The sequence below is a fragment of the Prionailurus bengalensis genome, chromosome B1 (assembly GCF_016509475.1).
Source record: "Prionailurus bengalensis isolate Pbe53 chromosome B1, Fcat_Pben_1.1_paternal_pri, whole genome shotgun sequence".
NCBI classification, from domain to species: domain Eukaryota; kingdom Metazoa; phylum Chordata; class Mammalia; order Carnivora; family Felidae; genus Prionailurus; species Prionailurus bengalensis.
The window spans coordinates 179,698,871-179,722,317 of NC_057344.1; positions in this window are offsets into that span (position 1 = coordinate 179,698,871).

The window sequence follows — 23,447 nt, forward strand, 5'->3', positions numbered from 1 at the left end:
ACTGTATACCTGAAACGAGTATAACAGTGTATGTTACTTGGACTTAAAATAAAAACTTCTAAACAATATCCAGGTTTTATCCAAGATTCTGGCTCCTAAAAGGGACCCAGTCAGGAATTTTGAGTTTAATGAACATATAAATGAGTAAATGGATAGATACTGGATCAAATTATCCATCTTTTTTGGCATGATCTTATGCATGTTGCCTAGAATTTTCTTTCTCCATTTAGGCTCTCCTTATTTTATTTTGAGTCATTAAACAAAAGTTTCCTGAATGATATGGACCTCAGCCTCCATTCAAATTGAGCAAGAGTGTTGGGAATGGAGTTAAATAGAGAATGGACTCCATGAGAAAAAAAAATAGATGAGACCATTGACTTTTTGTTTACTAGGGAATGCATAATTCGTCTTCAGACGCAGCTCTCTATGCTCATCGCTCCAGCTTTACTTGTGTTTGGTCACATGTTCAGAGCTTGATAACAGTATCAAATATTGTGAAGTGTTTGAGATGTTTTTCCCCTTACTTGCAAGCTGACAAATGAGTCTGCCATGATTTCATGGGTGCTGATAGAAGACATAGATTCCTGGTTCAGAAATAAGATAGTTTATTATTTACAGCAGTAGCATTAGCCAGAGTATTAGCAGTATTTGTGTGTGTGTGTGTGCAGTAGGGTTATATATCAGCTCTGAGCCTCAACTCCCACATGAAGATGCAAAGAGAGGCAGATAATATTTACAAACACAACAGTTTACATTAAAAAAGGAGGCATGCTTACACTTTGCACTGAAGGAAGATACTGTCTCTCTTCCAGGTGTGCTTAATATACAGACGTCCTTCAAAAGATAGTCTAGAACAAATAATAAGTGCAGAAATACAAGACACCAATTGAAAAGTGTCTCCCAACAAGCGCACTTTGAGACTCCTCATTTGAAAAAAAAAAAATCTCTGGGATATTACGTGGATCAGGTGAGTTGAATGGTTGGTTAAGGATTATAAGGTACTAAATATTTTTAAGCAATTCTGGGATCCAGTAAAGTTCAGGTCGATTTTATAAGATCTGGGAAAGAAGCCATCAAAACCTGAGCCTAATTATCCAAGTTGTATGGTTGTGATTCTAGTCTCTACGGGGTTATCCCTGAAGGCAGTGTCTCTGATTGAGTGGGATTAGTTTCCTAAACAGCACATTCCCATTTACTCTAGGAGAGGAGCAATATGCAAAAGGCAAAATACCACGTGGAAGCCCCCTGGTCTTCAGTGGGCTATAGAATCAGCTCCTTTGGGATGGATTTGTTCCACGGTTGACTTCTCACTTGAGGGGAAATTAGAATGCCTCCTAATAGATTTTAAATAGGAAATGTGGCAAGGGGAAGCTTACACAAGATGATAAAGTGGGAAATTTCACTTAAACAAGCAATAAGTTCACAATGCTTTTGTTCTTGTTAATACATTACAGACCCTTCACCTAATCATAATTTTATTTGGATATTATACAGTGACTTCAGATATAGTAAATATGTAAGAATTTACCTTTCTTACTGTAGGGAGTCGGATGGTAGCTAAATGAAGAGAATACTTCAGTTTAGAAGAGATAGCTTACCAATTATTAACAAATTTGGAAATGGATTGAACATGACAACGTTTGTACAGTGAGACAAAAAAAAAGTAGATCCAAGCTGTTTACCGCAGTCAAAGGTGTGGTTTTTTGACCTGGTAAAGAAACTGTCATCTTTTGGAAAAAGAAACTGTGCTCTTGATATTTTACAACTAGTTTTCAAAATCAAGACAGAAAGGATAATCTAAGCTGTAGCCAGAATCTTATACAAGGCAGCAGGAGAATGATCCTGTCCCAGATAATAGGCTTTTCTAAATGGCCATGTTAGGGAAAAGGATAGATGAGGCGTTGTGGGCCTGTAACTAAAAAATCCGTACACTGACTTGAAGGTGTTCAAAACATTTTCAAAATAATGGGTATTATTTGTCTTCTTTTAGTGGAGACAAAAAAATATATCACTAATAGACTCCCTTTTAAGAGGAGGTAAACTACAACAAAAACCTGGGTAAGGTATACTAAAATAATAGCAAAGATTGAGTCTTAGGTGTTGTGAAAGAATGCATGCAAAGGATAGAAATTCTGGTACAAAAGTAGGGAAAAGTAGCCAGATGGCAGAGTAAAATAACAGAGCTCAGGTCGTACGTTTAGGAGAAATTCTTCATAGTTCAGAGATTGTAAGGTATGTAGCATGGGCAGGGAGAACAAGAGAGAGCAAGAGAAATCTTGAAAGCAGAGAGAGAAAACAGGCAGACCAGACAGAGGTTTATGACATTTTAACCTCTAATGTGAGAGTGTCCAAAGCAGAATAGAAAAGCAATAAAGGTCCTTGACAGACTTAATATGGATACGGGACTTAATGTTACACCAAACACTTTCCCCCAACACACACACACATACACACACGCGCACACATGCACTTACTACGATAATAATAATGTAATGAAGAAAACCACCTGCCAAATATTTTTTCTTTTTTTCTTTACTTTTTATTTATTTATTTATTTATTTATTTATTTATTTATTTTCTTTTTCTTTTTAAAATTTTTTTTTGTTTTTATTTGAATTTCACTTACATACAGTGGAATAGTAGTTTCAGGTGCACACTGTAGTGATCAGCACTTCAATAAAAGAGCTAATATCAACAAATAATTTTTTTAAAGATTTTGTTTTTAAGTAATCTCTACACCCAACATGGGGCTCAAACTTACAACCCCAAGATCAAGAGTTGCATGCTCTGTCAACTAAGCCAGCCAGGCAACTCAACAAATGAAACTTTAAAAAAATTGTTCAGTTTGTTTAATGAGTTCTAAGAGACAGTAGACAGAGCTGAAGATAAAGCATGATGTCATGACAGGGGAAAATATGAGTTACATGTTTAAAAGAATAAGTGTAATACAAGCTACAATACCTTGCTTATCACCAGCCTGGGACTTTCCCTACTGAGTTGCTGTATGAATCTTGTAGTTATAAATCCATAACACATCCATCATTCATTTTGCCCCCTAATGTTGCCCTTTGGATGGACCCATGATCTGGGACAAGCCTTCGTTTCCTCTGCTTTGTAAGAGCTTTTGACTGCTGTCCAAATAGTGCCTCACTCTCCCACAACTGTCACTATGGAAATTGGGCCTTCCCAGAGAGACAAGTGAGTAGGATAAGAGAGTAACAACTCCTGTAAATCTCTTTAAGTAATAAAGTACAAGAAGGTGATCTCTTTTTCTGCCAAATAACTAATTCTTCATCAATATGTAGAATCTAAGAATTTAAAGCCTTTATTTAACCATTCACTTTAAAATAATACATTTTATTTTAAATAATAATTTAACATTAAATAATTTAATATTAAAATAATACATTTTATTTTAAATAATGCTTTAAATAATGCAGTGTATTCACTGTAAATACATTGAATTCAGATATGTATACAAGTTAACCCAGGCACTCAACACATAGACACTTTTATAATATATATTCAGTACTCAAAATATAGTTGCAATGTATTTTTTATAACTTTAATCTGGAAAAGAAAACTTGGAAGAAAATGAGTCATTGCTTTTAAGATTTGAAATCTATTCTGTGGATTAAAAAATAAAAACAGTCATACAGTAACATTTCTTTTCAAATATCAACACTCAAGTTTCTGAGTTGCATTCTGTTAAAAGTGCAGATAAAATGACCCCAGTTATTCATTTGGATTATCAGCTGAGAGGGTCACATGTGAAGTACAAAACTTTTTTTTAATTTTTTAATTTTTTAATTGTTTTAATGTTTATTGTTGACAGAGAGACAAGAGTGAGCAGGGGAGGAACAGAGAAAGAGGGAGACATAGACTTGGAAGCAGGCTCCAGGCTCTGAGTGGTCAGCACGGAGCCTGACATGGGGCTTGAACTCATGAACTATGAGATCATGACCTGAGCTGAAGTTGGATGCTTAACCAACTGAGCCACCCAGGTGCCCCGAAAACTTTTTTTAATGTTTATTTATTTATTTTGAGAGAGAGAGAGAGAGAGAGAGAGAGAGAGAGAGACTGTGTGGCAGAGGAGTGGTCTGAGGGAGGGGAGAGCGAGAATCCCAAGTAGGCTCCACACAGTTAGTGTGGAGTCCGATGTAGGGCTCATACCCATGAACTGTGAGATCATAACCTGAGCCAAAATCAAGAGTCAGACGCTTAGCTGACTGAGCCACCCAGGTGCCTCTGAAGTAGAGGACTTTTTAGTTGTTGATGAATGTTTTGCTTGTGGAAGGAGCTCCACATACAGCTGGACTTTTCTTTTTGGCTCGGTTTTGTGAGCAGCCACAGAATCCATGAATGAGATTAAACAGAAGGACGTTTATAGAAATTCTTAATGATCTGCTGAGGAAGGGCAGCAAGTACAAGAAAAGCCAAGACTAATTGCAAATTTCAAGTGGCTATAGCTTAATTACAGGAGCTTTTAAGTTCAAGTCATATATCTTTTTGTAAGCTTATCATATTTTATTAATTACCACAAACTGCTCTCTTGAACACTTGTGTTCTTTTCACATGTACTTTTCATATTCTTAGTACTTAAAATTACCCCTTAAAATTACTTCTTTTCATATTCTTAGTACTTAAAATTACCCCTGGATTGATAGGCAAAGGGATTTTACTAGTTGACTTAATGTATTTATTTATATAAATAGTTTTGTTTCTATACACACACACACACACACACACATATATATAGTCTGAATATGTGCATGTGTTCAATGAAAAGTCTTTTCCAATTAGCATCTTCATCTACCCCATTGGTTACAAAAAGATACAGACTTTATAGTCTCATCCTATCTTTTATTCTCAAATTCATAACTCATTTGTGAAGCAAATGAAGCTATATATATGTATATATATATTAAATATAAACCTATAATATAGAAGTTATTAGTGCACCAGAGAGCATACATAAGACATGTCATACTCAAGGCATTGTGAATTATTGGATTTGAATTTCTGTCCTAGGAGTCTTTTGTCCATTTCTGTGGCTTATATGCCACAATCTGGGGAAACAATACTTTTGCTAAGAGTCCCCAGTGGCTATGTGATATGGTAGCTTCAGAAGAGGTAATTTGTAGACCAGCGATGTAATGTTATAGTTTGATATGTAAGGCATGACAAAATACAATGTTATTGCCATTTTTAATTTACTTGTTCAGGGAAGCATCTCTTCATTCAGTTATAATTTATTTTCTTTACACAGAAGAGACAAAACAACGTTATAGAGTACAAAATATAGTAGACATTCTACAAGTCTTGGTCATTTTGTTTTGGCAATATTTAGAACATAAAATTGGGTAAAGTTCAAGTACAAGTGATATTTTGTGGCAGTTGAGAAAAAGTTAATTAAAACTTTGCTTATTGCCATAGGTTTAGCCCTTTGACAAAGTCATGAAGAGTCAAAAATCAGTGAATATATGAAGGATACAATAAAAACAATCTCAAGTGTAGGAGACTCACTGTAGGTCTTAGTAGGTGAGATGCTAAAAGGAAAGTGCCAACAGGGTCTGTTCAGTTCCCTACTCAGCAGATTAATAGACCTTCCCGCATTGCTTCCGTCCCCACATTCACGTGTCTGATGGGGTTTACAAGAGTTACAGACCATTAGTGACAGGTCCCTGGCTGGAGAGAAGGTGCAGCATATAAGAGAGTTCAGCAATGCGTCCTTCCTGTGCTCCTACACTGGCCTTCCTGATACTAGTCCTTCTCCCACCACAGGCAGATAAAATTCCTTTCTTTCTCCTCACCTGACGTCTTTCCTCACCTTCAATAGAAGAAAAACTTGTTTTACAATAATGAATGTATGCTTTCCGTTCCACACCTAGGTCATAGCTTTTTTGGAACTTGAAGTTCTTCCATGCTGCTTAGGGTAGTCGAAAAATTGTAGGATGGTTAAAAAAAAAAAAAGAAACAAAGAAAAAGAAAACTTACAGATTCGTACTTCATAATATAACTGCCATAACACATAACAATAATTTATTTACTCTAATTAGAATATTATATTCTAGCCATTTAAATACTTGCTTCAAAGTGGTAAGAAACCATATTTCAATGACTTTGAATTAACTATTTTGTAACATCTATTGATATACAAAATCAGTTGACCACATACAAAATGCTTGAATGGATTTTTTTTCTAATTACACGTTGCAACATAAGCTCTTGAGAGTCAGAATTTGTTCAAATCCATCAAAATACACATGACTGAGTCAAGAATTCAACCTACATATAAAGAACTTCCATGGCATAATTGTTCCTATTTTGCTACTCTGCCTCTGAGAGCACTTTGTTTTTAATTTGGGAGGGCAAGGGAGTATTATTTAGTTTACTTGGCAAATTTATTTTTATTTTTTGTCTCTTTTCACATAATGATAAACTTAGTTGACTCCATGTTAGCGGTATCACAAATACCATATTGAAAGCTAATTGTCATTAGTTAATGCATTGCCGTATGTGACACTAACTAATCATTGCAAGGATTATGTCGTAAGTGGTATTAGTATATTAACCTTTCATTTTGCCTGAACAGATTTATTTTTTCTTATCCCTCTTGTTCTTGGTTTTGTCTTTTTTGTGGTGTTGATGTAAGAAGGTCCCTTATGTTCAATATGGACGCAGTCCTAATCATAACTCACCTCTCAGCAAAGGGTGAGCTTAGAACATTTGCTGGGCCCACTAGAATTCTGTATCCACAAGAGAAACCAATAAGATTATCTCCCGAAATATCAAGACATTTCACTGAGGAGACTCAGTGGATAATATGTGTTACTTCTCATTGACAGGAAGAGAGGAAAATTTTGTTTAAACTGCTGATGGTTGCCTGACTACAGGAGGAAAGGTAGCAGTAGCATAAAACTAATATGCAGAGGGAAGCAGAGATTGACTGATACAGGGCTCTGAAATGACCACTGAGACACTTGATCCATTTGTGCCTGAAGTTCTTTCAAATTCTTAAGTTTTGTTATCCAAGTTGCATTGTATTATGTTATCACTGGAAACGGAAAGAAATTAGAAATTCTAGAAGTTCTAGAATTAGAAAAGTTTTATTAGAATTGAATTTATTATCTAGAAGTATGAATTTAAAGTGAAAGCACATAGGGTCACCTACCTGTTGAGCTCAGGTCATGATCTGATGGTTCATGAGTTCTAGGCCCTTATTGGGCTTGCTGTTGTCAGCCGGGAGACTGCTTCCGATCCTCTGCCCCCTTCTCTCTGCCCCTGTCTCGTTTGCACTCTCTCTCTACTAAAAATAAAAATAAACCTTAAAGACAAATAAAGTGATAGTACATAAAATGTGATATGGAATAAGTAGAATTGGGGGGGGGGGCAAAGAAGTTTCCTCTTATTCTCAGTGAAAAATGAATAATCTTCATTGTATGATAATTAAGCAGATGATTGATTATATCAATAGATGCTGCTGTTTGAGATTCAAATTACACTTTTCAAACCTAAAGTTTTAGAAGAGTAGAAAATATACAGATACTGGGGTGGGATGATTATTTATCGATTTCTCTTTTTTCAAATAAAAGAAGTACAAAAGTATTCAGTTCATGCTCAATTTCCTTTAGTTTTGTACTTGGGAAGAATAGAAAGGTACAGATACTGAATGCTTCTAGAGAATAAAATGCCTAATTCATGAGAAACAGTGACTTGCATGTGGAGAGAAAAGTCCCTTGACTATACATGTGGACAGAGAAATATCTGATTTTCATTGAGCGGGGACACACATGAAGTATAATGTAATTTATCTAGGAACAAAATTCATATTATAATTTTTCAAAGGAGATCATAAAATAAAATAATAAAAATGACTAAAATTACAGGAAGTTAATATTAAATTAAATTAAATTAAATTTTAAAAATAATGTCTGACATTATCAAGATGCTTACCTAGTCCAGAAAATGTCTTTTGAATCTGCTGTCACATCCCTGCTGATTAGGCAGGTTTCACAGGGTATCAGTCACAGAATTATTATTATAATAGAATGGGTAGAAGGTGGGAGATAACGAGAGGTTGGTGGTAAAACTACATGTATAGTTACAGTTCATGCTTTAGGTTCTTTGTTTACTCTTGACTCCTTAATATATATATATATATATATATATTTATTATATTATATTATTATATAATATAATAGATAATATATAATAATAATATAATAAATATATATATAAATAAATAAAAATAATATAATAAATAATATATAATAATATAATAATAATAAATATATATTTATTATATATAATAAAATATATATATATATATATTTTCTTTTTACAAAAGCCAGCTACAGAAAATTTTTGTTTCAAACCTGTTTTATCCTAGACTAAATTATTGGTTAGCTAGAAAACGACCCTAGTAGAGTATGAAAGTAATCCATTCTGGACTTGATTAAACAAACCTTTCCTTAATATTATATGTTAGTTCCTTCACTAATTCCTTTAAGTGTTTAATTTGTGTTCATATTTTGTGAACTCTTATCCTTTTTACTAACAATTAAAAATTTACTTTAGAAAAGTATGGTAAAGTCAACCAATTATAATGAAGAAAACAAAAATATACTGTAATCCAACCCACCGAGACAATCAGGCCATTAATGGCCTTTTGATCATTCTTCCATATATGGATCCTACTTTTATTTCCAAATTAGGATATACTGAGATGATGTAGTATCCTTTCAGGGTAGCATTTTTCTGGCTATAAACAATGGCAACACCTAATACAAAGACTTACATAAGAAGAGTTTAGGAATGACATCACAAAGACAATCTCTTTTCATCTTAGCATCCCCTCCCCATGTTAGAACAAGATTTTGTTGTTGTTGTTGTTGTTGCTGTTGTGAATAATAACTGATACATTAAAGATGGCTACTTGCCCCTGAAAGCATCATTTCTATGTTCTAGAGAAAAGGAAGACAGAAAAACTACAAGGTCAAGAAGCATCCCAAACAATGATCTTTTTTTTTTGTGAAGCTTTATTTTCATCTCTTTCTATAGCTGGGTTTCCCTTCAAAATCAGCACTTGCATACACAACCTGAATAATTATTCTGGGATATGATGACATGGAAGAGGAGGGAATGAGAAGAGTTAAGTGATTCACAAGGAGAAACACATTTAAGAGTTCAGATTGAGCTGATTATCACTGTGGGCAACTGGGCATTAATCCTCCTGAACAGAATACACCTCAGAATTTTTTTTTTCTCTGAAACAGGGAGAATCTGTTTACCTACTGACTTCTGTATCCTATCCATAGTGCTTAAAATTCATCCCAGAAGTAATTAATGCCCCTGGCTTCACTATTACTGGATATGTCAGGGGAGCTGAGTGGCTTGGTCAGTATCCCCCCAGTGGGAGCTGAGCTGATTCAGCCAACAAAATTATTACTCTTTCCCAAATTAGATTTAATGGGATTCTACTGATCACTTATGAATTTATTTTGCATTTATATTTCAATAATTTTTCAAAAGCTTGGACAATATTCACTGAATTTTTGAATCGTAACTTGTATTATATCTATTATTATAAATCACTTTTCTGCTGCATCTATTTGGTGATGGTTATCCATTTCTTCTTCAAGTTTGTCAGATATGTGGTCTCAACTGCCAAATAAATTATTTGAAATATTTATTTTTAACACTAAATTTCTAACTATGAAAAACATTGATATTTACATTATGGCATATCAATCACTTTTTAACTTATTTTTTAAAAAGTGAATGCATTTTAGCAAATATATATGTATATTTTTTATGTTTACATAGATTCTTCATAACTTTCTCTAAGTTCATTGGCTTATGGTTTATAATTTTTAAATAATTTTTCGGCTGTTGATTAATGTTTTTCCTCCATTACCTTTTTAACTTGCCATTATAAGGGAAAAAAAAAAACTACTAAAAATCTATGTACCTGTCCAACTTCCTTAGCTCACTCATTACTTTCAGGATCTAACTGAATTTTCTTGGGTGTTCCAGGTAGACAAGCTTTTCCTTAGGTGCTAATTATTATTTCTGTTTCTTGCTTCTTGCATTTACGAGCTTGAGGGATCATTTTGAACAATCGTAATGAAACCAGGCATCATATTCTTATTCTCATTTTTATGAATAATGACTCTAGTGCATCATGTTCTACAAGATACTAATAGATATGTGTAAAAGATTTCATTGACCAAAATAGTGGTGGAAAATGTAAGCTAAACATACTTGAACTGGGCCTGGCAACTAATTAGTCATATAAAGTTGACTATTTTTTTTTACTTTTATCTCCATAATTTTTTAATTTCCTACAGCACATTCCCAAGGAGTATTTTGAAATATTTAATATACACATACAGAGGAATCATCATGGAATCTAAATCTAATAATCCCTTGTCAGTTTTAGATACTTAAGTATTGTTCATTCCTATGTCAGTTGTCTATTAACTTTTTTCCACACAGTACTGAAATGAAAGGGAGTCTTTAATTATAATATAAACTAATTAATCAAGGTTATAAATATTTTTACCCAATGGATTTAAATTTGATATTTAAAAGAAATGCTTTCTCATCTGTAGTTTATATCCTATGTCACAAAGAGAGTTTTCTATATTGTTACTATTATTTTATCTTACACTTAGGCTTTTTTTTCTAGGATCATTTCAATAATTTTTAGGTTTTTTTTAATGTTTATTTATTTTTGTGTGAAGAGGAGGGGCAAGGGGCAGATAAAGAGGGAGATACAGAATCCGAAGCAGGCTCCAGGCTCTGAGCTGTCAGCACAGAGCCTGATGCCGGGCTCGAACTCATGAACCTTGAGATAGTGACCTGGGCCCAAGTCGGATATTTAACTGACTGAGCCACCCAGGCACTCCACATTTTAATCATTTTTAATCTCCTATGTCTATAATTTCATTTTTATACATTTCATTTAGTATTTTATTTATCTTCATCTTCTCTCAGTATTTCTTATCCAGTGCTCACTGGTCCAGTCTATTACTCTATTTAAAAAAAAAAATGTGTTTGGGGTGCCTGGGTGGCTCAGTCGGTTAAGCGTCCGACTTCGGCTCAGGTCATGATCTTGCAGTCTGTGAGTTTGAGCCCTGCGTGGGGCTCTGTGCTGACAGCTCAGAGTCTGGAACCTGCTTAGGATTCTGTGTCACCCTCTCTCTCTGCCCCTCCCCCGCTCATGCTCTGTCTCTCTCTCTGTGAAAAATGAATATACATTAAATTTTTTTTTAAAAAATGTGTTTGTTTCTATAATCTTTGGATTTATTGTTGATGTTGTCTTTACATATTGCCTTTATAGTCTTTCTTTCTTGATGCTTTAGTGTTTTTGTTGTTATGGTTTTTGTTTTTTTGTTTTGTTTTGTTTTGTTTTCTTTTGAACTAATGAATTTAAACCTTTAGATTTCTTTTTTTACAATGGCTTTAGCTTTAATTATTGTCACATATTTTGACAGTTGATATTATCATAGTGTTATGATTTTAAATATTTCTGAATTAGCTGCATGATTTCTTTATAGGTATAAAGTTAACTTCCAATTATGTGGACTTAATAGTTTGGTCGTTATTTTCTAATTTTATTATCTTCTCCTTGGAAAATGTACTCTAATATTTAACTCCAAGAATTTATTGGTGTTTCTGGCCCAAATAATGGCCCTTTTGTGAAAATGTTCAGCGTATGCTTCTATATACTGAAGATTGTTACTTTTGGGGTCATGATGTCTATATTTATTAATGGATCAGGCATACCAGATTCTCTAAATTTTGATGTCTCTTAATTTTGTCTAAAAGACAAATATTAGTTAATGAAAGAGGTTTGTTAAATTTTTTACATACTATGAATACATATAAACTTATAAACAGCGACAGCTATCTTTTTTCTATTATTAGACAATACGTCAGCCTATTTTATACAAAGTCATATATCTAAAAACAATCATATTGTCTATAACTTTATTTATTTATTATTATGTATATGTCTTATCTCTTTTATCTCTTTTCCTCCTTTGTGTCTGGTCTTTTTTCTTTCTTTCTTTTTCTGTTTTTATTTTTCAAGACTGAATTTTATGAAGATATTTGGTTACCCTCTTTTTTCATAGCTCTTAGAGTATGTTATGGATTGTTAAAATAATATTAGCACTTAAGTAATTCTTATACAAATTATTCCCTATGTGGATTTCTTTTTTTTTTTTTTATACGTTTTTATTTATTTTTGAGACAGAGAGAGACAGAGCATGAACGGGGGAGGGTCACAGAGAGGGAGACACAGAATCTGAAACAGGCTCCAGGCTCTGAGCAGTCAGCACAGAGCCTGACGCGGGGCTCGAACTCACGGACTGTGAGATCATGACCTGAGCCGAAGTCGGACACTCAACCGACCGAGCCACCCAGGCGCCCCGTCCTATGTGGATTTCTTAAGGCAAATCATCTGTGGTTTGTATTACTGAAAATATTTTTACTACGCCTTCATCTTTCAATGACATGTTAGCAGGATCTAAAAATTTGCATTGGTAATCATTTTCTTTTGAGATAATAAAGCTATTACTTCATTTTTTCCCCATCTGATGCTGTTCAAAAATATTCTCTCAGTCTGATTCTTATTTCTTTGTAAGTGAATTCTTTTTTCTCTCTAGAAGCTCTTATACTTTTTTTTTTTTTTTGTCTTTGATGTGCTTTAGTTTGGTATAAATAAATTTCACTATAGGGACACCTGGGTGGCTAACTCAGTTGAGAATCCCACTCTCAGTTTTGGCTTAAGTCACAATCTCAGAGGTTTTGGGTTGAGCCCTGACAGCATGAAGCCTACTTGAGATTCTCTCTCTCTCTCTCTCTCTCTCTCTCTCTCTGCTACTCCCATGTGCATGCTCTCTCTCTGTCAAAATAAATAAAGAAACTTTTTTTTAACTATAGTTATGGAGGCGTTCATTCTTGTCTTCTATGCAACTTTTCACTCCAACGTCCAGACAATTTATTTTACTTTTGAGAAACAGACACACATGCATTTTCAAATGTCTCTTCCTTTTTTTCTTTTTAATTTTTCTTTTTGATTTTGTTTTTTAATCAGTAGCTTTAATATTTACCAGATATTGGCATTTGTATTTTTCCTACATATGTTTTAAACATCTTTTATGTTGATATCTTTAATGCTTTGCTAATGTCCAGATAAATATGTCCTTAAGTTATTCTTTACCTATATCTACCTCATTACTTATCCTATCCTCTGTAGTCTTAATTCAACTAGATTACATATATTTAGTCTCTTAGTACCACTAATTCTTATTCTTGTTTTTATTTCAATATCTTCCCTTATCTCCTGGAGTATTTATTGGGTGTATTTTAAACCCTGGTATGTCTCATCTATACTCACTTTATTATATATAAAAGCTGTCAACCTTAGTCATATTTTGAGGTAGCTATATCTTTTGGGATTTCAGAGCATCCCACACATAACACCAAATAATTCTTGGACATCACCATGATGTCCGAGAATTCAACTCAATTCTGATAGTCTCTACCTGGACATAGAATCAGATTTCATAGTTTAAGGGATCAGTCCTCCAAGACTGTCCCCACCCCCCACCCCCCACTTCAGACGCTAGTCCAATTTCTGGTCCTAGGCTATTACCTGTGATTGTTTTTTTATTACTTTTTCTTTCTTTCTTTCTTTAATGTTTATTTTTTGAGAAACGGAGAGGAAGCAGGGGAGGGGCAGAGAAAGCGAGGGAGACACAGAATTGAAAGTAGGCTCCAGGCTCTGAGCTGCCAGCACAGAGCCCTACGCGGGCTTGAACCCACAGGCCCCGAGATCATGACCTGAGCTAAAGTCGGCAGCCCAACCGACTGAGCCGACTGAGCCACCCAGGCACCCCCTATTACCTGTGTTTATAACTGACCAACTACAGATTGGAGGTTCCAGTGGCCTACTCTTATGTTCTTTTAATTTGCTATTGGGCCTTACAGAACTTAGAGGAATACTTAACTTACATTTGTCAGTTTATTAAAGAATATAATAGAGGATTTGCATCAACAGCCAGATGAAGAGGTACATAGAGGCAAGATATGGAGAATGGGCACAGAGCTTCTATGCCTTCTCCAAGACTGCTACTCCCCTCAGGTTTTCACGTGTTCACTAACCTAGAAGCTCTTTGAACCAAGTCCTTTTGGGTTTTCTATGCAAGCTTCATCCCATAGTCATGATAGACTAAAAAATCATTGTCATTGGCTGATTCAACCTACAATGCCTCTTCCCTCTCCAGATGTGTCTGGAGAGGGGAAAGGGTGGTAGGATAAAAAGTTCTAACACTCTAATCAAGTGGTTGGTCTTTCAGGTAAACAACCCTTGCCCTAGAGTGGGATCAAAAGCCACATCGTTAACATAAGAAAATACACCTCTGTCACCCTTATCATAGGAAATTCTAAGTGCCTTAGGAGCTGTGAGTCAGGAACCACAGATGAAAACCAAACATTCAGATGACCAAAATATATTTCTTTATATCACAATATCACACTATATGTTTAAGTATTTAGTAGGTTGATGTTCTAAGCTAATATTTTCCTAAAGGTATAAACTACTCTATCGTAATCTGTGTTTGGAAGTGATTTACAGCCAGATCTCAGTCCTTATTAGTTCAATGAGGTCAGAGAAGAGCAGCAGGAGACAGCCCTAGGGCCAGAAGCTCCAAGTTACTGGTTTGCTTGTTTGTTTGTTTGCTTTTAATCAGGTAAATTCTCTCTTAAGGGTTTTACTTTAAAGCTTGGGAAATGTGAAACTAGGAAAAACAAATAGTCAAATCTGGAGACTCACAGGGGTAAAATTAGAGTAGTGAAGGCCATTACTGTAACTGAACTAATAAGAGATCACATTTTGGTGAATCATAGATAGAAACAGGTGGAACTGACACACAAAGGAATCCTTATGTGTAGCATATTAGGAGATCATGGAGAATAGTGTCCAAAGCCTCCACTCTGAGCAAGGGTGAGCTTTTTATTTAGGGCTTAAGATGAGTATTCAGAAGGGGGAGTTTTGTTATCCCCTTCAAGGTGGCATAAGGTTGTGCAGGCATACTTGGAAAACATGCCCATGTATGCATTGTATGTTATATGAATGAAGCTTGTGCTCTACCTGTGGCAGAGACTTTTACATTCAAATGAAGCAAAGGTAACTGTGGGACAAGGGGAAGGGATGATGGGCAGGCTTACAGAGCTAATATAAACCGGATGGGGTCTTGAGCTCATTTTCTTGAATCACGAATGCAGAGCCTTGCTTACTATTGAAACAGCACTAGGAGTTTTACCATTGGTTTAGTATCTCTGATAGGTTAGGATATTTCCTGGCCTGGTAGTGACTTAGTTTTTGCATTCAACATCCTTAACTACTGAGGGGTTTGTATTTTTTTGTAAGAACCTCCCAGGAAGTTCTGCAAGAAGTGTGCTCCTGCAAGTACACTGGTGGGGGTGTCGATCATGGAAAATGGCTGGGGGTCTAGAATGACTTCTCTTATGTCGTGAAAGTGTCTGTCTTTATTTTTCTGGGGCCCCCTAACTCTTCCTGCTTATATTACCAGCAGGCGTCTGAGATATCCCTGATTGTTCTCTTGAACCTAAGGGGAGAGCAATGTAAAAAGTGAAAGACAAAACTTTAAAAATCTGCCCTGCAACTCATCATTTCACTGCTACCAACTCATTCTCTCTCCTTCCCTCTTTCTCTCCCTCCTTCATGCCCTCCCTTCCCTTGCACACGTGTAAATCAACTTAAGACAATTTTTAATTTTCTCTATTCCATTTTAATATACCTGAACTATGATCATTTTCTCAGTAAATACAAGAAAAGAACCATATCTAGGATTCCATCATTCTGTGTGCTTAAAGTATTAGAGGAATTTAGTTCCAATAATAGTCATCTCACAAAATTTATTTTATTTACATAATACTGTGTATCAGAGGCTTACAGTTGCCTTATTCTCCAATTGCTATTATTTGACAATTCATGCTTTTTCAGTAAATATTCTACATGTGATTGAGTGGACAGTTAGTTAGAGGTGAGCTGGAAGCAAGGGGAGTGATAAATAGCTTACACATTGGAAGGCTGAGGGCACAACATCCTGACTTTGTGGCTTTTGACATCCTGACCTATGGCTTCAAAGATCCTGGGGCTAACAGACCAAGAGCCACAGGTGCAGAGCATGTGCATGTGCTCTCTGCTTGCACCTCTAACTCAGGGTAACCCCTAGACTTATAATTATGCCTTTGCATTGTGGTTATAGGCCCCCCACTCCCATGGGGGAAGGCGGCCATGATGGTTCCAGTATAAACCATGTAAGATCAAAACCTCCTCTTCCCAATCTGTGGAAGGAGTCCCCCAAGGGATTAGAAGCAGCCTCCATTAGAGACATCCAGACTGTACATCAAAGCTCCTCCCAGACCAGAAAGACCCAAGAAACATCCAATCCCCAAACAACCTAGGGGCCAGTTCCACTTTGCAGAACTTGCCTTCTCTCCTTTAGAGAGTGTACTGTTGCTTTATAAACCTGACTTCTGCTTTCACTGGGGGCACAGACCTCTAATTCATCATGAGCCAAGACACAATGCTTTCGGGACCGACACATACATCCCGTCTTGAAACAGCTAAGTTATTTAAATTTCCAAATAGAAATCCAGTAGACCCTAGAACAATGTGCGGGTTAAGGGAGCTGACACCCCACACTGTTGGAAATCTGCCGAAAGTTTTTGACTCCCACCAGATCTTAACTACTAATAGCCTACTGCTGATCAGAAGCTTTACCAATTACATAACTAGTGAACTAACACATATTTTGTACATGTGTTATATACTATATTCTTATAACTAAATAAGCTGGAAAAAATGTTTTTAATAAATCCTAAGAGCAAATACAGGTGGAGTACTGTACTGTATTTATATAAAAAAAGAAAAATCAGCCCATAAGTGGACTTTTCTGCTTCATATCCATGTTGTTCAAGAGTCTTCACCCAACCAGTGTACAAAATGATGTCTTCATTCTGGGATTTTTAATTCCTGTTTGTCAATGTTTAAGGATTGCAATTTACCAGTAGCAAAGCTTTAACTGTAATAAACAAACACAAAACCAACCTACGTTTTCTGTCCTAAGGGTCAAAATTTTTAAGAAGTGAACTGCATGGGACATTACATGTAAGTATTGATGAAAATGTTATTAAAGCCAAAAGATCAAATTTGGACGCTGTTAGAAGTCACAACACCATCATTTTAATTTTTTTCAAGGGAAGTTCTGTCAGTGACTAAACTGATTTATTATTAAATACATGTATGCTTTTAATAAAACAGGAAAATAACAGGGTGCTTGGGTGGCTCAGTAAGTTAAGGCTCCGACTCTGGCTCTGGTCATGAGCTCACTGTTGGTGGGTTCGAGGCCCGTCTCAGGCTCCACACAATGTGGAGCCTGCTTGGGATTCTCTTTCTTTCCCAGTCTCTCTGCCCCTCCCCCACTTGCATGTGCTGTCTCTCTCAAAAATAAATAAACTTTAAATAAAAAACAGGAAAACAACGTTTTTTATAAGTTGGAAAAAACATGCAACTTCTGCCAGTGATTAATACACAATTTGTTTAATTTATGCTAAAATCAGCAAAAAAGTGATATATATGAAGATTAAATAACAAGCATGAGAACATGGAATGAATTCATAAGCACATTACAGAAACAGATCATTTGCATGTCATAAAATTATCCTATCAACTTTAGGTTCCCTTTTTATTAATTCATATGGATTAGCTTTATTCTTCAAGTGTTATTCTTTCCTAGGCTCTTTCAGAAAAAAAAATTAATAAAATGTTATCACCTGAAAATAAATATGGTGAAATTGATCTGGATGCTGAATCAATTTGAATTTGTTTCAAGTCCAGAGTCCATGAATAATAAGCTAAATCTCTAAAAAAATATTTTTTTAAAGAAAATGCGCTCTCAGTATAGATTTTCTTCAACATCAAAGAGAATAAAAATACATATATCTTAGTAAAATAAGAGTTGCTAGAAAGCTATATTATATCAAAATTTAGTACATGCTTTACATAAACATCCTTTAACTTAGATGTCATAATAAACTAAGTCAGAATGCTAAAAGTCTGTGTTTAAGCATCAAATATAATAAATTCATGTCTGGTAAAGAATGAATAATGAATAAATTAACTAACAAAGCATCTCTCTTCTTGCACATTTGACTATTGATCCCTTTTGTGAAGTGTTATTTAGGCAGCCTCTTTGAATTTTAAAATATTAATTTTGTTCCAAATGTATAATATACTGACAAAATGTATTTCAAATTGCATTTGGAAGATTAAAGTACAATTGAATTACTTGTGTGGTTGATTTTTAAAATAATTTTAGATCATTTTGCTGAGGACAACAAAACCTATTATTAGTTTCATATTGTCTCTGTAGCAAGTTGACACAAACCTAAAGGCTTGAAACAACACAAAGTTATTAGTTTACAATTCTGCATTTCAGAAGGCACAATGGGTCTCATGGAGCTAAACTTCTTTCTGAAACCTCTAAGGGAGAATCCATTTTCTTGTCTTTAACAGCTCTAGAAAGCACCCCTTGGCCTGTGGCCTCCTTCCTGCAACTTAAAGCCAGCAAATGTCAGTGGGGTCTTATGATGACAGCTGGAAAACAAACAAACAAACAAACAAACAGACAGACAATGAAGTGAGTCAATATTTAAACATTTTCCAGTGCATGTAAAAGATTTATTTACACTGTAACCTAGCCTATTAAGTGTGACATAGCATTATAGTTTACTTATTTATTTTGGGAGAAAGAGAAAGTGCAAGTGTGGGGGTTGGTCAGAGACAGAGGGAAGACAGAATCCCCACCAGGCTCTGCACTGTCAGCACAGTGCCCAATGCGGGGCTCAAACTCATGATCTGCGAGATCATTACCTTAGCTGAAGTCAGAGGCTTAACCAGCTGAGCCCCCCCATGTGCCCCAAAATAGCATTATATCTAAAAAAAAATCTGTCGATACCTTTATTACAAATACTTTATTGATAAAAAATGCTGTCATCTGAGCTTTCAGCGACTCACAATCTTTTGTTGGTGGAGAGTCTTGCTTCAATGTTGATAAATGCTGACTGATGAGGGTGGTGGTTGCTGAAGGTGGGGTTGGCTGGGGCTATTTCTTAAAATAAGAAAAGAATGGGGCGCCTGGGTGGCGCAGTCGGTTGGGCATCCGACTTCAGCCAGGTCACGATCTCGCGGTCTGTGAGTTCGAGCCCTGCGTCAGGCTCTGGGCTGATGGCTCAGAGCCTGGAGCCTGTTTCTGATTCTGTGTCTCCCTCTCTCTCTGCCCCTCCCCCGTTCATGCTCTGTCTCTCTCTGTCCCAAAAATAAATAAACGTTAAAAAAAAAATTAAAAATAAAAAAAATAAAAAAAAAGAAAAGAATGAAGCTTGAGTCATTGATTGACGCTTCCTTTATAAACAATTTTTCTGTAGTATGTGATGCTGTTTGAGTATTTTATCCACAATTAGAACTTTCAAAACTGAGTTAATTTTCTTAAACCTTGCCACTGCTTTATCAATGAAGTTTATGTAATATTCTAAATGCTTTGCTGATATTTCAACAGTCTTCATATCTTCACCAGAAGTAACTTTCACCTCAGGAAACCACTTTCCTTGCTCATCCAGAAGAAAGGACTCCCCATTCATCCAAGGTTTATCATGAGAATGAAGCAATTCAGACCCATCTTCAGGCCCCACTTCTAATTTTAGTTCTTGCTGTTTCCAGCACTTCCACGGTCACTTCCTCCCCTGAAGTCTTGAATCCCTCAAAGTCATCATGAGGGTTGGAATCCACTTTTTCCAAGTTCCTATTATTAATCCTTTTGTTCATCTCTATCAGAGTTCTTAGGTGACCAGGTACATTGTCAATGAACAGTCATGTTTTGAAAAGAATCTTTTTTTTTTTTTTTTTTTTTTTTTTTTTTTTCTGAGCAGTAGGTCCCGATAATTGGCTTAAAATATTCAACAAACCATGTCGTAAACAGCTGTGCTCTCATTCAGGCTTTGTTGTTCCATTGAGAGAGCATGAGCGGAGTAGATTTAGCATAGTTTTTTGGAATCGTAAATGAGCACTGGCTTCAATTTAAAGTCACTGGCTGCATTAGCCCCTAAAAAAAGGATCAGCCTGTGTTTTGAAACTTTGCAGCTAAGCATTCACTTTTTTTCTCTAGGTATTGAAATCCCAGATGACATTTTCTTCCAATAGATGGCCGTTTCATCTACCCTGAAGATCTGTTGTTTAGTGTAGATATCTTCATGAAGTATTTTAGCTAAATCTTCTGGATAAGTTGCTGCAACTTCTACACTAACACTTGTTGCTTCCCCTTGCATTTTGATGTTATGGAAATGCCTTCTTTCCTGAAGCCAAATAAACTAACCTCTTAGCTTCAGACTTTTCTTCTTCAGCTTCTCATCTCTCTTAGCCTTCACAGACTCTAAGAGAGTCAGGGCTTTGCTCTGGATTGGGCTTTGGCTTGGGAGTGTTGTGGCTGGTTTGATCTTCTGTCCAAACCATTAAAACGTCTTCATGTCAGCAATAGGCATGTTTCACTTCTCATTTATATGCTCACTGGAGTAGTATTTTAATTTCTTTTAAGAACTTCTCCTTTGCATTCACAATGTGGCTAACTATTTGGCACAAGAGACCTAACTTTTGACCTGTTTTGGCTTTTAACATGCCTTTCTTACTGAGCTTAATTGTTTCTAGCTTTTGGTCTAAATGAGGGATGCTTGACTCTGCCTTCACTTTAACACTTAGAGTCCGTTGTGGAATTGTTAATTGGACTAATTTCAATATTGTTGTGTCTCAGGGACTAGGGAGACCTGAGGAGAGGGAAGGAGCTAGGGGAATGGCTGGTGTGTGGAACAGTCAGAAATGCATAACGTTTGTCAATTAAGTTCACCGTCGTATATGGGCATAGTTTGTGTCTTCCCCCAAAACACTTACAATTGAAACATCAAAAATTACCAGTCGCGTATCATCATGACAAATATAATAATAATGAAAAAAAGTTTGAAATACTGTGAGAATTAACAAAATGTGACACAGAGACTTGAAGTGAGACAATGCTGTTGGAAAAAATGGTGCCCATAGTGTTGCTTCGTGCAGGGTTGCCACAAATCTTCAATTTGTAAAACAAAACAAAACAATGTACGATACAATGGGGGGATGCCTGCATATAGTCCTCTGGGACTGTGAGCATCAACCCGGCCAGCCACCAGAGCCAGGTGACCTGGAGACTGCAGTCACAGAAATCTTGGCTCCAAATGAGTGTAGAAGCTTCTTTTCTGGGTTATACTGGCAAGTGGCGCGAGGCAGAGGAACAGTGTCAAGATGGCACCTCCCACCTAAGTTCTTTGAAATTAGCTCTGTAAGCCACTAAATGTGTGCCAGATGTGAAGCTTGCCCCTCATGTGGAAGCTCTAAGGAAAGCAAAAGAATCTCCTTCACAAAAAGACTTGGCAGTATCCCACAGTCTACAATGTGTGCAGTCACTTGGGGGTAGCCTGTTGAGAACAGTCCTTCTGACAGTGCCCACCTTCTGAGGTCTCTAGAAAGATTACAGTCTGCCCCTAGGTTCACGTTTAATCAGAAGCCTGCCCTTCAGGCCACAGTCATTAGGAATAACTAACGGGCCTCCTTCACAGAAAAACTGAGCTCCTAGTTCTGTTGTTCTGGGCGTGGTAGTTGTTTAAGAACGCTTCCTCTGTTGGTTGTAGTCCTGCGGGACCCAGGAACAGAAGCCCCACTGGCTACCAGACCCAGGTGATGTAGAGGTGTCCCCTGGCAGCAGTCACAAAAATCAGGGCACCAGACAGGGGTCTGAGCTCCTTTCTGGGTGATATTAATTATTACAATCTCATGTGACGAGGAACATAAGCTCCCCTGGTCTTCAGAGCCAGCTGCTTAAGAGGATCAAAACTTGAGGCACCTTTTCCATAGAATACAACATTTTCACGGTTTTCAGGAAAAGGGATATGAACAGTTCAGAATGGGAGGGCAGCGTGTTAATTGTCTACCTCAATTATCATTATAAAAATATAATCCCATGATTACATCTGTCATTCATTTAAAAATTGTTATTGATCTTTGACTATGGGCAAGGCATGAAAATATGTGCTGAAGACACATTAATACATGGCTCTTAATCTCCAAATATATGGCACATAGTGAGAGAATGAGGGGAGTTAGTATATTAGTAAAATTCTATGTGATAAAAAGTGTGTGACGAGGGGTGGCTGGACGGCTCAGTCGGTTGAGCTTCTGACCTTTGATTTCCCACGTCATGGGATTGAACGCTCTGTCAGGCATGGGATTCTCTCTCCCCCTTTCTCTCTGCCCATCACCTGCTCCAGCTCTCTCTCTCTCTCTCTCTCTCTCTCTCTCTCTCTCTCTCAAAATATTGAAAACATATATCTATACGAAATAAAATTTAAAAAATAAATAAAAGGTGTGTGATGAATAGTAAGCAAGATGCTAGAAGCAGAACAGTACTGAAGAGGCTCTCCTTCACGAAGGGTAAAATGAGCATTTTGCACATGGCATTTTTTAATGTTTATTTATTTTTGAAAGAGAGAGAGAGACAGAGTATGAGCAGGAAAGGAGCAGAGAGAGAGGAAGACACAGAATCCGAAGCAGGCTCCAGGCTCTGAGCTGTCAGCACAGAGCCTGATGTAGAGCTCGAACTCACGAGCTGTGAGATCATGAAGTTTGCCACCCAGGCACCCTGCACATGGAATTTTTTATTTCTACTTATTTTTATATATTTTTTTTAAATTTTTCAATGTTTATTTATTTCTGAGACAGAGAGAGACAGAGCATGAATGGGGGAGGGGCAGAAAGAGAGGGAGACACAGAATCCGAAGCAGGTTCCAAGCTCTGAGCTGTCAGCACAGAGCCCAACGCAGGGCTTGATCTCATAAACCATGAGATCATAACCTGAGCCGAAGTTGGTCCCTCAACCAACTGAGCCACCCGGGTGCCCCATGGAATTTTTTAAACTGAGCCCCTAAATATAAGTAAAAACCATCTCATTCATACACACACAGATGGATGTGAGTGCGTGTGTGTGTGTGTGTGTGTGTGTGTGCATACTTGCAGTGTAGATGCAGGTAAATGAAACAATTTGTCCAATGATCCTGAAGTGGAATGGCATGAAGAGGAAATTCTAGAAAATAGAATATACAATGTTTCTATAGTAGCGTGTGAGAAACAGATGATAGTATTGTCAGTGGTAAACATGAGAATTAAGTAAAAAAATCAAATGAGGAGGAACCTTTATGTATAAAGAGATTGAGATCATTTTCAACTCTGAATGTTTTTGATAGGAAATTCATTTAATCAGGCCTAT